Genomic DNA, 15,356 nt, shown 5'->3' with positions numbered 1-15,356 from the left:
GCACTACATGGACAGGCCAAACGATGTGGGATGGCTTTCTCACATTTCAGATTGATTGCATAGGTGTGTATATGTCCAATTTGTATTGGTATGTATTTCGCTGCCCAGCCTTTCTGTTGGGGTGAAGATAATATGTTTTTGGATATAAGCCTCTGCTGGATTCCGCTCCTGGTTTTCTTTTTTCATCTCATTCCCAGGAGTGGGTAGGTGGGCGGAGCCATAGACATGAGAGCCATGGAGAGCTGGCACCAATTCCCTGATTGAACACACCTGGAGGCTCTGCCGGAGGTCTATTTAAGAAGAGCCTGTACTCCTTTGTTTCCCATCTCTTTCCCTCCCGAATGGACGGTTTGTTTGATTCTGAATTTTACTTTTGCTCATGCACGCACACGCACCACACACAGATCACACCCATGCATATACACCTGCTGTGACACACAGCCTAACATACCCCATACCGTGTTTTCATTTGTTGGTATTCGGTTTGTTTGTTAAACTTAAAATAAATTTTGTTATTGCGTCAAACTGGTTGTGGCTTCCCCTTATGTCGTGGTCGTACGAGCCTGACCATGACACCCCGGTTTACTTGTATTTGTTTACAGGCCAGTCTTGCCTGGTCCATTATGGCGGCGATGTTGACGTACAATCAAAAGGCCAATGCTGCGTCTATGTAGATATGTGTCTCATAAAAAAGACACGTTTTCAACGCGTCACTTGGCCCTGTGTGTATAAGCATGCACTACATGGACAGGCCAAACGTATGTGTGGATGGCTTTCTCACAGTCTAGATTGATTGCATAGGTGTGTATATGTCCAATTTGTATTGGTATGTATTTCGCTGCCCAGCCTTTCTGTTGCGTGAATGATAATATGTTTCTTGATATAAGTGTGTGTTCATAAATGTGAATGTAACATGCTGCGAGGGAAATGTCCCCATGGGGATAAAGAAGTTCTCTATGTATGTATGTACAATATGTATTTTACATGCAGTATTTATTGCAGGTAGTAAATATACAATAACTTGTACATGTACTCAAATTCAGTTCAGAAGCAAGTATAAACATATGTTTTCTGGAGAAATATGCTTCCTGTAGTTACTCAGCAGCAGTTTTCTACATGAATTTCAATGTGTTCCATGAGGCAATTTGAAATATTTGACACTTTGATCTGACACAAAATTTGCATGACATTGTAAAATGGTAAGATTACAAAACACAGGGCCAAGTGACTTTGAGGAAATATTAGGTAGCTGGGTATGCTTTGGAATACATCTTATTGAATTTTGGTGAGGCAAGATAGCCTATATTGTTTATAGTACCGTAACTTGGCGTCATTTTCATATCAATACTTTTAATGGCAGGCCTGGAATTTGGCAGTCTGAATTCTGAGTTATAGACTGTGTATGTCTTGTATGTGTGAGTAACTTGGCATTTTTGTATGTTGAAAACGTGTTTTTTGAGATCATGTCTTTTTGCAAAGCGTTTTATTATGAGAGTGAGAAATGCGAAGTGATCCTGTAAGATACGGTTGTGGATTATGGCTATCCTTGTGTGAATCTGTACAGTCTGATGAGCGTGTACCGTTTAGCAGTTTCGGTTTGCTATATATGTAAAAAAGTGGCTGTGACAAAGGGTGCGGTGGCGTAAGTGTAAACGCATCAGAAACGCAGGTGAAATATGGTCAGTGTATGTACTCACGGATTTGACGGCCATCCAACAAGCCTTGATTGACAAAAGAATCAGCAAGCCCGTGGAATTAGAGCTCCCTAGGTCGCAACTTGTGTACCCTGCTGTCCTGCTCCGTTGTCTGTTATTTCGCGGAGATGCACTTTTAGTGTTTAGGTTTTATAAGGCATTTTGATAGGCTTATCCGCAGGTAGGAATCCTCTTCACTGTTTTGCTAAGCTAGAAAAGGAAAACTTGATAGTGGAGAATAGGAGCAGACGCATATGTCCCAGCAGGCTTTGCATACGAGAAAATGACAACAGTGAGAAATTAGGGGAAATTATGAAATTGCGTAGTTGAAACAATGTTTTTAGCAGAATGGGCATGTAGGTGAAGGTTGACATGATCACAGTCTAGTGCAAAGTAAATGGAGTGACCATGCGCGAGCTTAGTTTCCTTATCGAACGGTATATAACAGTCTGTATAAAGCATTAGTTGTTAAAGTGGAGGGTTAAGTAACCTGTGAAATCTATTGCACTGATGTGCTTTTCTCATGTTCAGTAGTAGTAGTTATAATTATGAGTAAGTCATGATTTTAAATGTAATGTTTTAATGGGGAGTTGCAGAACGTACATGCGTAGTAATTGTTTGTATGTGGCTAGATACAAACAGGGTGAGGTAACATGAATGTAGAAACGTGGCGTTTGCTGATAAGGTTTTGTACGGTAGCCAAGTGAAGAAATTTAGTTAGTAGAAATGGCACAGTGGTGAACTGGTGTAACTTTTTAATAAAAGGAATACATTTGCTGTCATGAAATGCATATGGGTGGCCGTGAGTGAGTTTTGGTAAAGGAAATATAAGCGTAAGAAAACATTAGTGTAAAAGAGGAAATTATCTGTCTGAGGGCGAGGCGGGATTCAGTCATTCAACCGGAGGTTTACCAGTCTGTGACTTTGTTAGTGCAGCACCATGACATAGCTATGCAATGCGTGAAATATCATTAGCAAACCTGTCCATGGTTTTAAAGAACACAGGCGAGTAAGCACAGAAGAGCTCCCGTTGAATCCATATGGCTATGCAATATTGTAGCCGGTTAATAACTGAACGTGCAGACGGTACGTCATAATGCAGTGTATACGTTCAGTGAACGGCGGGTAGATATGGTGCAAAAGCAATAATTGAGAAGTAGTAGACAATTATTAGTGAGGGTAAAAGCAGGTTAAAGAAATGTGTCCCTAGCTGGGCTTGAACATAAGACCCCATGTTCCCAAGACTGGAACCTTGCCCACTAGGCCACAGGCAGACTAACTGTTTAAACTGGAAATGTTTCAGAGTAAAGAGTATGGGTATTTTGCGTGTGTATGCAAGTTTTTGATTGGGTCGTGTCGGTGAAGATTTGGCTGGTGTCAGTAAAATGTCCAATGGGGAGACATGTTAGTGGGATAGGCGGCAGGAAAAATAAGAATGAGGAGAAGAAGAAGAAGGAGGAAAAAGAAGAAAGAGAAGAAGAAGAAGGAGAAAACGCAAAATCCCCTTAGTTTGGGGTTTTATTGTGTGGATGTGAAGTTGTCTTCTGTTGAAATGGGGTCAGAATGTACAGAATTGAATGTTTTTAAGGGCTGAGTGTCTGTGGCTGTTGTGGTTATTTCTGTGGGGAACCCTGAAAAGTGGCAAACTCTCGGTGCTGTATTGGTATGGGGCATGCCCCCGCCAAGGCGTAACTTCGCAGGATGGCATACCTGCCATCCCAATAGTTAAAACCGCTTAAAAGGATCTGCCGCAAGGAAGAACGTAAGTGGAGGAAAACAAAATTGCACATCCATTATGAAATTTTAAAAGATAATCTTACAAACTATAATCTGATTATCAGAACAGCCAGGCAAGCTTATTTCTCTACAATGATCTCCAACAACCGGGGCAATCCTAGAATATTGTTTTCCACTATTGACCACCTGAAACTCTGCCCCCACTGAAAACTCTGAATTACTTTTCACATCTAATTGTGATGAATTTGCCATCTTTTTCAGAGACAAGATTACAAACATTAGGATGGGTATATCTCCAACAAAGAACATTGATTGTATTTTAAATGCCCCTGTATCACAATGTAAGTAAGGTGTGGAAATCAAGCCACATATGACATTGGTTTGTGGTGAAATGGGGGAATTTACTGAAGATGCTACTGCAGTTTCCGCTTTCAAATGTACCTAATTTAGAAGCCCTTCACAGTTTCACACTGCATAATGGAACCTCTGTTCATCACCGTTCTGGCTTTCTCTGCGATCTCAGGTACGGCACCTTTACACACTTTTAGAGCACTCATCTTCTTCATGCTCTGTATATTTGTATAAATGTATTTACTGGTCCATCAGGGATATTGTATTCAAATAAATACATTCATGACAGGCGCATCGTACCAAAATTAACCGGAAGGCCATGGCTCCTGCCTCGTTGTTTTGGGTGAGGTTGAGGTTTATTGATGAGACTTTTTTAGGGGTGAGACTGGCAGTACAAACCACACTGTTTTAGGGGTGATGCTTTACTACAGTAATTTCTTTGATAAAATATATTATTGGCTTTAAATACTTAACTTGGGGACAATTTCATGAATTTTCTGTGAACTCCCTGGTGTTTGGAACGATGAAATATTTTTTCTTGACTCGACTTTTCGCTCCACAATTTTTTATTTGTAACCAAACAATTCACGTGTGGGTAAAGCGCACATTCTTAACTTTTACTGACGGGTATTTTTTATACATTTTGGTTCCAATATGTAGAAATCACAGCTTTTTTTATAAATAGACCCCCCATTTCAGGGCATCATAACGTTTGGGAGAAATGGTGTGATAGGTGTTCCTGATTAGTCCGGTGAGTTCAGTTGCTTCCCTAGTGCAGATATGTGAGCTTTCAGTATCCAATTTTGAATCTAACCTTTGATTGTCTTTGGAGTTTGTTATTGGCATTTGTGTTTTTAATCCATTTCAAGCACGTGTACCAAAAGAATAATTTATCTGAGGTATAGAAAAAACTTTCAGCTGGAAAGGGTAGTGTGCAGGGTGGTGGGGTCTTGTGAGTCATGCATCCTGTGGCATTTCAGTGCTCGGAAAACAACTCTAAAAGGAAAGAAGAAACTGCCATATTGTGTGTGTGTATGTGTTTGTACAAGTGTGTGTGCGCGCACGTGAGTATGAGTATGTGTGTGTGTACATGTGTGCATGTGGGTATGAGTGTGTGAACATGTGTGGGTAATCCATTGTGGCATTTTACATCTGCCAGCTCACCAATAGACACACTGAACTCTTTCTGTACACCAGCCACAAAGCCCCAGTGTTGTAACGAACCCCCTGATATTTCCTGATAATTACACGATTTGTCTCTTGCTCATTTCTACCGATGCCCCATTGCTCTACTGACAAACTTCTGACAACCTGAAAATTTGTAGAACAGGGTTAAATGTCACATTTTTCAGCACAAAAAGACAGAAATCATAAATTATACATTAGGCTGATGGGTATATTTTTTTCTACTGTGAAGTACATTGCAAATATCAGTTTCATACTGTATTACACATTCTGCCATTAAATGTGGTTCGGATATACGGTGGTGATTTGTTACTGTATTAGTTTGGATGCTGTAAAATGTGTTATTGTGCAATAATAGTTTGCAAGTGATTTGGATTTAAAGTAAGAAAAACATTCATAGATGTATGATAATACCTTGTAAAAGTATTGTATTTCATTGTACTGTATAATGTGTGGTGTATATGGTATCTGCTGAACAGAATTTGTTTTGAAGTTTTAAAATGAACATTTCTCTGTTTTTTCCAGTTTCCAGAGCTGAGGAGTCTTTGTCTCTGTTTGTGCGTAAGGGGGGCTCTGTTCATCTGGATGTGCAGGGACATGGAAAACTCCAGAATGAAACCCTGTTCTGGCGTTTTAACTCCACAACCATACTACAATACATTATCAAGTTTAAAGATCTGACATTTTATAAAGATTATAAGATCAGGACTGAATTTGATCAAAAGAACTTCACTCTGCTGCTGAAGAACGTGCAGGAGAGAGACAGTGGGATCTACACAGCAGAGATAATGTGATGTTCTGTGTAAGGACCCACACGCAGACCAGGGAAATCCAAAAAAACGTTGTCTTTATTCCGTGCGAAGTTCGAAGCCAGGTGATCAGAGATAGTGCGGTACAGAATCGAGTTTCCAGAAGAAAAGTAAAAAGACAGGCAAAAAGTCAAAAACCAGGAGATCAGAAATAGCGAAGGTACAAAGGGGCAGGCAAAAGAGAAGTCAAAGAAAAGCGAAGGTCGAACCAGATCAAACAAAACCAAAAGGGGCAGGCAAACTCGAAGTCGGGCAAAGGGGTGTCGCAAGAATCTCAAAAAACAAAGGCTTACAAATAATCGGCACAATGAATCTGATCAACGTTCTGACAGGGACATGGTGGAAAAGACTGACATTTATACACTGGGGAAGGTAACAATCAAGGAGGGGTTACGTGAGTGAGGGCGGAGTAACAAACAACATCCAGGTGAAGAACATTAGGATAACTAATTAAATGACAGGGGACTGACAAAACGCGGACTGGAATCACATAGACAACAATGATAACAGACGGCCTGGGTTTAGCAGGTGAAACACGTGCAGAGAGAGAGAGGTGCAGTTAGAGCAAGAGACAGGTGCAGGCAATTGCAGAACTCAGCGTTAGAGCAGGCTAGAAAGAAAAGGGGCGGAGCTACAGCGCAGCATGGAAAAGGGGAGACTGGTTAATGTATTAGTATAGTGATCTAAACTATCAAAAACCCAAAACTAGTGTGTGTTAGTCCATTAGTAATATTCACATGTTAGTATATTAGCGAGGTTAGTACTTTACAATCTATAAGTTAGTAAGGATTAGTAGAAATTAGTAAAACTAGAAATCAGCAGGAAGAAAGTAAAGCGAGACTGGAAAGAAGGGGGGAAACCACGAAAACCCGGAACCACCCGAATAGTGAAATCACACAAGTACAGGGGAGTGAAGCAGCTCAGGGAACACAGACACAGAGACAGTACTGGGGAGACAAGTGACCGGGAAATACAGACTACAACAGTACCCCCCCCCCTAGGAAACGCCTCTTGGCGTTTTCACCGGTGGTACAGGGTGTTTGACATGAAAGTCCTTAACCATCTGCTTATCCAAAATGAAGCGAGAGGGGATCCAGCTTCTTTCCTCGGGGCCGTAGCCTTCCCAGTCCACCAGGTACTGAAGGCCGCGACCCCGACGACGAACATCCAACAGTTTGTTCACGGTGTAGGCATCACCACCATCAATGAGTCGGGGGGGAGGGGGGGGCTCAGGGGCAGGGCAGAGGGGATGGGTAACAACGGGTTTTAAGCGGGAAACATGAAAAGTGGGGTGAATTCTGCGCATGGTGGAGGTAACTTTAATATAACAGCAGTGGGGCTGAGGATTTTAACAATAGGGAAGGGGCCAATAAAACGAGGAGCTAACTTCTGGGACTCAACACGTAGGGGAATGTCTCTGGTGGTGAGCCAAACACGCTGTCCAACTCTGTAGGAGGGGGCTTTAGAGCGGCGGCGATCGGCCGTCACCTTCATCCTGGCGCTGGCGCGAAGCAAGTTGAGGCGAGCGGTCTTCCATGTTCTCCTGCAGCGGCGGATGAAGGCTTCAGCTGAGGGGACCCCCACCTCCTCCTCCTGACTAGGAATAGAGGCGGCTGGTACCCTAGGCAGCACTCGAACGGAGAAAGTTTGGAAGCGGAGGTGTGTGAGTTAATGGCATACTCTGCCCAGGGTAATTGATAAGACCATGAGGTGGGGTTCTTGGAGCAGAGGCATCTAAGGACAGTTTCGATCACTTGATTGGCCCGCTCGGTCTGGCCATTGGTCTGGGGGTGAAATCCTGAGGATAGGCTAATGGAGGAACCCAACAGTGAGCAGAAAGCTTTCCAGAAACGTGCAGTGAACTGGGGGCCTCTATCGGAAACTATATTAGTGGGGATGCCGTGTAATCTAATAACGTGATGAATGAGTAAGTTGGCAGTTTCTTTGGCAGAGGGAAGCTTGGTGAGGGGAACGAAGTGAACAGCTTTAGAGAACCTATCAACTATGGTGAGGATAGTGGTGAAAGTGTTGGATGGGGGTAAGCCTGTGATGAAATCTAATGCTATGTGAGACCAGGGGCGGTGTGGGATGGGGAGGGGCTGTAACAGACCTGAGGTGGGTGGTGAGAGGGTTTGTTCTGGGCACAGACCAAGCAGGCAGCCACAAAGTCCAGGATCTCTTGTTTCATGGAGGGCCACCAAAACGTCTCTGAATAAATGTCCTGGTTCTGGTGGCCCCCGGGTGGCATGAGAGTTGCGAAGCGTGGCCCCAAAGGAGAACTTGAGAGCGGACTTGGGCAGGAACGTAGAGACGATCCGCTGGGCAATTACTTGGACCAGCCTCATCCTCCTGGGCCTTACGAACCATCTCCTCGATGTCCAAGTGAATGGCATTGATGAAACAGCTCCGCGGGAGGATGGTGTCAGGTGAAGGATCTTTGGTGGGTGGTTCAAACCGGCGGGAGAGGGCGTCAGGCTTGGTATTCTTTGACCCGGGCGGTAAACAAGGGTAAAGTCAAATCTGGAGAAGAATAGTGCCCATCGGGCCTGGCGAGAGTTGAGGCGTTTGGCTGTGTGAAGGTACTCCAGGTTCTTATGATCAGTCCACACCAGGAAAGGTGTTTGAGAGCCCTCAAGCCAATGGCGCCATTCTCCCAAAGCCATCCTCACCGCAACAGCTCACGGTTCCCAATGTCATAGTTCTGTTCTGTGGGTGTCAGGCGGTGAGAAAGTAGGCACAGGGATGGATCTTATTGTCCCTGGAGGAACGCTGAGAGAGAACGGCTCCCACCCCAATGTGGAGGCATCAACCTCTACGATGAACTGAGCCGCAGAGTCAGGATGAACAAGGATGGGTGCAGAGGTGAAGTGGTTTTTGAGGGCTCGGAAGGCTGTTTCAGCCTGGGCGTTCCACTGGAATCGGGTCTTAATGGATGTGAGGGCGGTGAGTGGGGCTGCCAGAGAACTGTAATTACGGATGAAACGGCGGTAAAAGTTGGCGAAGCCCAGGAAACGTTGCAGTTCCCGACGACAGTCTGGCTGAGGCCATTCCACAACCGCCCGGATCTTCTGGGGGTCCATCTGAATGCTGCCGGCGGAGATGATGTATCCCAGGAAAAGAAGTGGTGTTGCAACTAAACTCACATTCTCCGCCTTGACAAATAAGCGGTTCTCCAACAGTCTCTGGGCACCTTGCGGACCTGGATGATATGTTCCTCCTTAGTTTTGGAAAAGATCAGGATGTCATCCAGGTATACAAAAAAAAAACTTATTTATCCAGTCCTCAGAACATCATTCACCAGTGTCTGGAAAATAGCTGGTGCGTTTGTGAGCCCGAAGGGCATCACCAAATACTCCCAGTGTCCGGTAGGAGTTTTTAAGGCTGTCTTCCTTTTATCGCCCTCTCGAATCCGACCAGGTTTAGGCGTTGGCAGGCCATTTGGTGAAAGGGGGCCCCCTTCAGGAGTTAAAGGCGGAGCCATGAGGGGAGGTGGTTCTTGATCGTAAATGTCTTGGGGGCTCGGTACGACGCAAGGCCGAGTGAGCCATCCTCTTCCCCACAAAGAAAATCCCGGCCCCCTTTGCTGGTGAGTTTAAGGGACGGATGATGCCGGCAGTCAAGGACTCCAGGTATTATTCATAGTTCCGTCTCCGGCCGGACAAGAACAATCGACCTCTGGTGGGAGGGGTGCCGGGCTTCAGGTCAATGGGCAGTCGTAAGGCGGTGAGGAGCAGAGGTTGGTCGGGACTTGCTGAAGACCTCTTCAAGGCCCCGGTACTGGGGAAAGACGCCGACAGGTCCGTCGGCTTCTCGGGAGGTGACTCAGGAACAAAGATGGGCCTCTCCCCGACAAATGCTAAACAGAATGGGCTCCAGCCCAAAACTTTGCGGGGTTCACTCCAAGGTGGGTTGTGCTTCTCAAGCCAGGGAGGCCCGAGAATGATGGGTGAGTTGGGAGTTCAATGATGTGGAGCCGAAGCTCCCTTGAGGGTTGCCCGGAGACCGAACCTTGAGAGGAACGTGGTGGGGAAATATTCGCCAACCTTTACCATTGACGAGTTGCCACTAGGGGCGCCATCTTCCCCAAAGGGATCCCCCATCTCTCGCGGCCCCAGCGTCCAGAAGTTCTCCTCGCCCCGGGGTCGATAGGGCGGTGGCCCCCTTGGTTTCGTCCATCCCACCAATGTTGACAGGCAGGCAATCCTTTTTTTGGAGGAGGATGTTGGAACCATACCCACAGGGGCTTCTCGACACAATAGCGGGCGTTGTCCTTTTTACGGGCAGCTGCGACATGTGGTCTGGTTTCCCACAGTAGAGGCATGACCTGTTTGCTTCTTCTATCCCTCTCCTCCTTGGTCTAGCGCCGGACGCACGCCCTCCGTTGACGGAGGAGGTTTGAGATTGGTAGAAGGTGCGCAGTGTTCTGGACCTCCTAGTGACTGCTCGGTTGTAACCCCTTGACTGCGAGCCCCTTTGGCGCTCTCGGATGCGTAAATCCAGCGGATGGGCCAGGCAATGAATCTTTTTAGGTCCTCGGGCAGGTCCCGGGTCGCCCGTCCTTCCCTCTCAGACAGGCCATTGAGGAAGGTGTCGTACTGAGATTTCTCCTCCCAGCCACTGGCGGTAGCCAGAGTACGAAAGTCGATGGCGAAATCCGACACCGTCATCCCCCTTGGCGCATGCGCAGGAGTTCTTGCCCGCACATGGCCGTGCTTGGAGCGGTCGAAGACCCGTTTCATCTCTTCTGCGAGCAGCGTGGAGGTCTGCACGCAGGGAGCCCCCTCCTCCCGGCAGCCGTTCCCCACTTCCTAGCTCGCCCGGGAGCTGCGTGATGATGTAGGCAACTCGGGCCTGCTCAGTGGGGAAGGTACTGGCTGTAGCTGGAAGATCAGCCGGCACTGGGTAAGGAATGGGCGGCAGCCACCAGGTTCTCCGTCATACTTCTCCGGAGGGGAAGGTCGGGCTCACGGCACGTACAGGTGGGATGTCAGGCATAGCGGAGCCGCAGGTTGCTGGGGAGCGAAGCCAGGCGAGGAAGCCCGGGTGCAGATATCAGCTCCGCCACGCAGGAGTTAGGTCTGCAGCTGGTGAGAGACCGACTCAAGTGGGACTGGTGGCGTCCCAACATGGCTCCCTGCTGCCCAAGTACAAATTGTACCTGGGCAGGGCCCGCTGGGTCCATCCTGGTCAAGAACGTACTGTGACGTTCTGTGTAGGAACCCACACGCAACCAGGGAAATCCAAAAAAACGTTGTCTTTATTCCGTGCGAAGTTCGAAGCCAGGTGATCAGAGATAGTGCGGTACAAGAATCGGAGTTTCCAGAAGAAAAGTAAAAAGACAGCAAAAAGTCAAAACCGAGAGATCAGAAAAGCGAAGGTACAAAGGGGCAGGCAAAAGAGAAGTCAAGAAAGCGAAGGTCGAACCAGATCAAAAAAACCAAAGGGGCAGGCAAACTCGAAGTCGGGCAAAGGGGGTCGCAAGAATCTCAAAAAACAAAGGCTTACAAATAATCGGCACAATGAATCTGATCAACGTTCTGACAGGGACATGGTGGAAAAGACTGACATTTATACACTGGGGGAAGGTAACAATCAAGGAGGGTTACGTGAGTGAGGGCGGAGTAACAAACAACATCCAGGTGAAGAACATTAGGATAACTAATTAAATGACAGGGACTGACAAAACGCGGACTGGAATCACATAGACAACAATGATAACAACGGCCTGGGTTTAGCAGGTGAACACGTGCAGAGAGAGAGAGTGCAGTTAGAGCAAGAGACAGTGCAGGCAATTGCAGAACTCAGCGTTAGAGCAGGCTAGAAAGAAAAGGGGCGGAGCTACAGCGCAGCATGGAAAAGGGGGGACTGGTTATGTATTAGTATAGTGATCTAAACTATCAAAAACCCAAAACTAGTGTGTGTTAGTCCATTAGTAATATTCACATGTTAGTATATTAGGGTTATACTTTTACAATCTATAAGTTAGTAAGGTTAGTAGAAATTAGTAAAACTAGAAATCAGCAGGAAGAAAGTAAGCGAGACTGGAAAGAGGGGGAAACCACGAAAACCCGGAACCACCCGAATAGTGAAATCACACAAGTACAGGGGAGTGAAGCAGCTCAGGGAACACAGACACAGAGACAGTACTGGGGAGACAAGTGACCGGGAAATACAGACTACAACAGATAACTGATGAAGAAGGACAGCGAAGACATGTTGCTTCCTACAGGCTCACAGTTCAAGGTAGAAATAACACTGTTTTACAGTCTCTGTGTACAATACAATCATGAGGGTGCTAAAAAGATATGGATGGAGAATACATCGATACTAATGCATTTAAATAATGCTGTCATTCTGCAGATAAATGTGATTTCTGACATTATCATGAGATTGTCATTTGATGATATTTATCAGATTATTATACGATTACATGGTTAAATTTGAATATATGGGATTATTATTGCCAATTTAATGTATGAGATTATTATGAGACTATAGGGTGTAATGTGTCACATCTTTGGCCCAGTGGATTGGTTGTTGTTTTGCAGAGGCCCCGCCCACACCCCAGGTGAGAGTGGCTTTACTCTCCTCTGCTGGAGGGTTCTGTAACGTGTCAGTGAACTGCTCTGCTAAAGACACCTGGGCCAGCTACACCTGTGACCATGCCCACTGCACACAGGTAGCAAATACAACCTCACCAACAGGAGTCAACATCATCGTCACGGCAACTAACGGGACCATCCACTGCAACAGCAGTAACCAGGTCGACACAAAGACACGATTAGAATCCACAAAGACCATCTGTAAGTTTGTCTGTCTGTCTGTGCATAAAACCTGCAGGTCTGTCTGTGCTCTTCTCTTTCCTTGTGTTCACATGGAAAACATTCAAAATACTAAACAAACACAATTCATCTTCACAGGTTCAAAACACAGACTGTAGAAAAAATATGGACAATGTGACTGCCTGTGTACGAAAAGAGTTTTGAAACCGCAAAAGTGCAGTTTTTACCGCCATGTTGTATAAACTGGAGCCAGAGACTGCATAGTAGGGAAAAGGTGGGACCCTTATATGGGCCTGAGGTCCGGGCCAGGCCCGGGTCATCCACTGAGCACATGAGACAACCCCCTCACCCTGAGTGACACACTGTGACACAAACTGTCCCCGATTGGTCGACAAAATATTAAAATATTGTCCAAATGACACAAGAGCTTAACTGGCACACGGGGAGGCATTTCACAAAGAAAATCACACCTATTGTGACTACATGTTCTCCTAGAAAAAATGATTGACTGTAGTTTGACCATATTGCTACCATTGACTTACATTAAAACGGGGGACTGAAACGCTTATACTGGAGCCAGATGCACTGGCGCTAGTGAGCAACGTCTCTCAACAAAACCAGGAAGTGTTCTTAAGAAACAAAGCACAGTCTTGGCCATTTGCCCCAGGTGGGGTAAATTTCACCTCATCACCATGGGGTCCTATCCCATCATGCCCGAACAGGACCGTAAAACAGCTGTATATCCTAATTTCCTTGGCGCACTCCATAACACCCTCATCCCACAAAAACAGAAAGATCCAGGTGGCTCGGAGCAGCCCAACTAAGATATAGTCTGGGATCCTAGAAGCTTCCACCGCTTTGCTTTGGTCCAGAACCGTGTTGCTTTCATGCAGAAAGCATGTTGCTTTGGTCCACAACTGTGTTGCTTTGGTCCAGAACCATGTTGATTTGATCCAGAAGTTTAAGTGTATTTTCAGTTATCATACCAGAATGTAATTGGTCCTCAGTAGGGTCTATTCATTTCATGGCATGAGAGTGTCATTTAGTCGGTCTATCTCTAGATTTTCAATTTGCTAGAGATATTATGCCAAAACAGTCGAATAGAGTTGATTAGAGCTTTTGTGAAAAATAGTAATATATTCAGGAAACGCATGTAAAATTGAGAAAAACCGTAAAATGTAGCCTGACATGTTCAACTAATGTGTTCCACTTCACAGGTGTGAATGTCAAAAGGAATTTTGCACAGAAAGGTTGTTTTTTTCCGAGTGTCTTTAGTGACGCCCCCTCCCAAGGGGGGGGAATTATGAGCGAATGCTGTGGGGTCTGATCACAAACTGGGGGGGTGGGGGGTGGAGGGTGGGGTGAATGTAACAGTGCAGAGGGAAGATGGAATTCATTACAAACTAGCGGTTAAATTTCAATCAACTACTCAGACTGAATGTTTGCTTGGTACCACAAACCGGACTTGTTCAAACAATTTGAAAACTGGACATTTCTAATCCATCTGGCTACCCGACCCCGCAGTTTGGGAACCCCTGATGGAGTAGGGGAGGATGAGGGGGGTAGGAAGGCATCCATGTCCTGATCAGAGAAATCCAAAATGACGGTCTGTCTCTCACTAAAGGTCCACCGTTCAAGGACAGTTTTCCTGTGGGAGTCACTGTTGTCACCACCATCATCATCATCAGCATCATCATCATCATCATCACCATTGTCTATGTCATTTATAAAAGGAGGAGGATATCTGGAGGTAAAGCGCATCAGGTTTTAATATTGCACAAATAGAAGTGAATCGCTGTCATTCACTGAGTGATTAATGATTCAGTGAGTATTTCCAGATTACATTTGCTATTCCTACGGCCAGACCACCCTGTACCCTTCTCATGGCTAACTGCTAAAGCTAGGCAGCCACACCACCCTGTATCCCTCTCGTGGCTAACTGCTAGTCTGCCATAACATGCCGTACAGTTACAGCAATTTAAATATGAAATTATGGTGTTGTGTAAATGTAAATTAAATTAAATGAATGAATGAATTAAGTAAACAGCTGTACAGAGTGTAATTTGTTGTAAAATGGCACATCAGTGTACACTGGTGTTCACTGCTGCTGTAGCTTGTGGAATAAAAATGCTCTCTGCTCCTACACTCTTAAGCCTGAGCAGTCTGTACCAGAGCTGGGTCAAATACAAACACGTATTTGTATTTGTATTTGTATTTCAAAAATGTATGTAAATACATATTTGAAGTATTTTAAAATACATTTACACATGAAGTGATGTTGTTAATTCTAAAAATGGCTGCCCCTTACTGAGAACATTTCTTTCATTGAACCCTGATAAATTCTGCTGTTGAACCCAGTGAAGTATTAACTAGATTTGAATTTCACAGGGTCCCAGATACAGGAAACGTGCAACACTGAATATGCTTCTGTTGAGGTACAATTACTTCTATTAATCTTATAAATCTGTTACAGTTTTTTTACACACACACACACACACACACACATATATATATATACACTCACCGGCCACTTCATTAGGTGACAGGAGTGGCACCCGGTGTGGTCTTCTGCTGCTGTAGCCCATCTGCTTCAAGGTTTGACGTGGTGTGCGTTCAGAGATGCTCTTCTGCATACCTCGGTTGTAACAAGTGGTTATTTGAGTTACTGTTGCCTTTCTATCAGCTCTAACCAGACTGGCCATTCTCCTCTGACCTCTGCCATCAACAAGGCATTTTCGCCCAGAGAACTGCCGCTCACTGGAATATTTTCTCTTTTTCGGACCATTCTCTTTAAACCC

The 15,356-nt window shown here is 45.4% G+C and overlaps 1 long non-coding RNA gene across 1 annotated transcript; it reads left to right on the top strand.

The window, feature by feature from the left end:
- The first annotated feature begins 3,280 nt into the window (after nucleotides 1-3,280).
- LOC135246568 (uncharacterized) lies at nucleotides 3,281-12,402 on the top strand. Its single transcript, XR_010327776.1, has 4 exons — nucleotides 3,281-3,954; nucleotides 5,493-5,762; nucleotides 11,975-12,019; nucleotides 12,325-12,402. It is a non-coding gene; the product is annotated as an uncharacterized LOC135246568 (long non-coding RNA).
- The last annotated feature ends 2,954 nt before the right edge of the window (nucleotides 12,403-15,356 follow it).

Source organism: Anguilla rostrata, unplaced genomic scaffold (assembly GCF_018555375.3).
Source record: "Anguilla rostrata isolate EN2019 unplaced genomic scaffold, ASM1855537v3 scaf0505, whole genome shotgun sequence".
Classification (NCBI taxonomy): domain Eukaryota; kingdom Metazoa; phylum Chordata; class Actinopteri; order Anguilliformes; family Anguillidae; genus Anguilla; species Anguilla rostrata.
The sequence above is the reverse complement of the archived record's forward strand: the minus strand, read 5'-3'. Positions and strand labels throughout refer to the sequence as shown.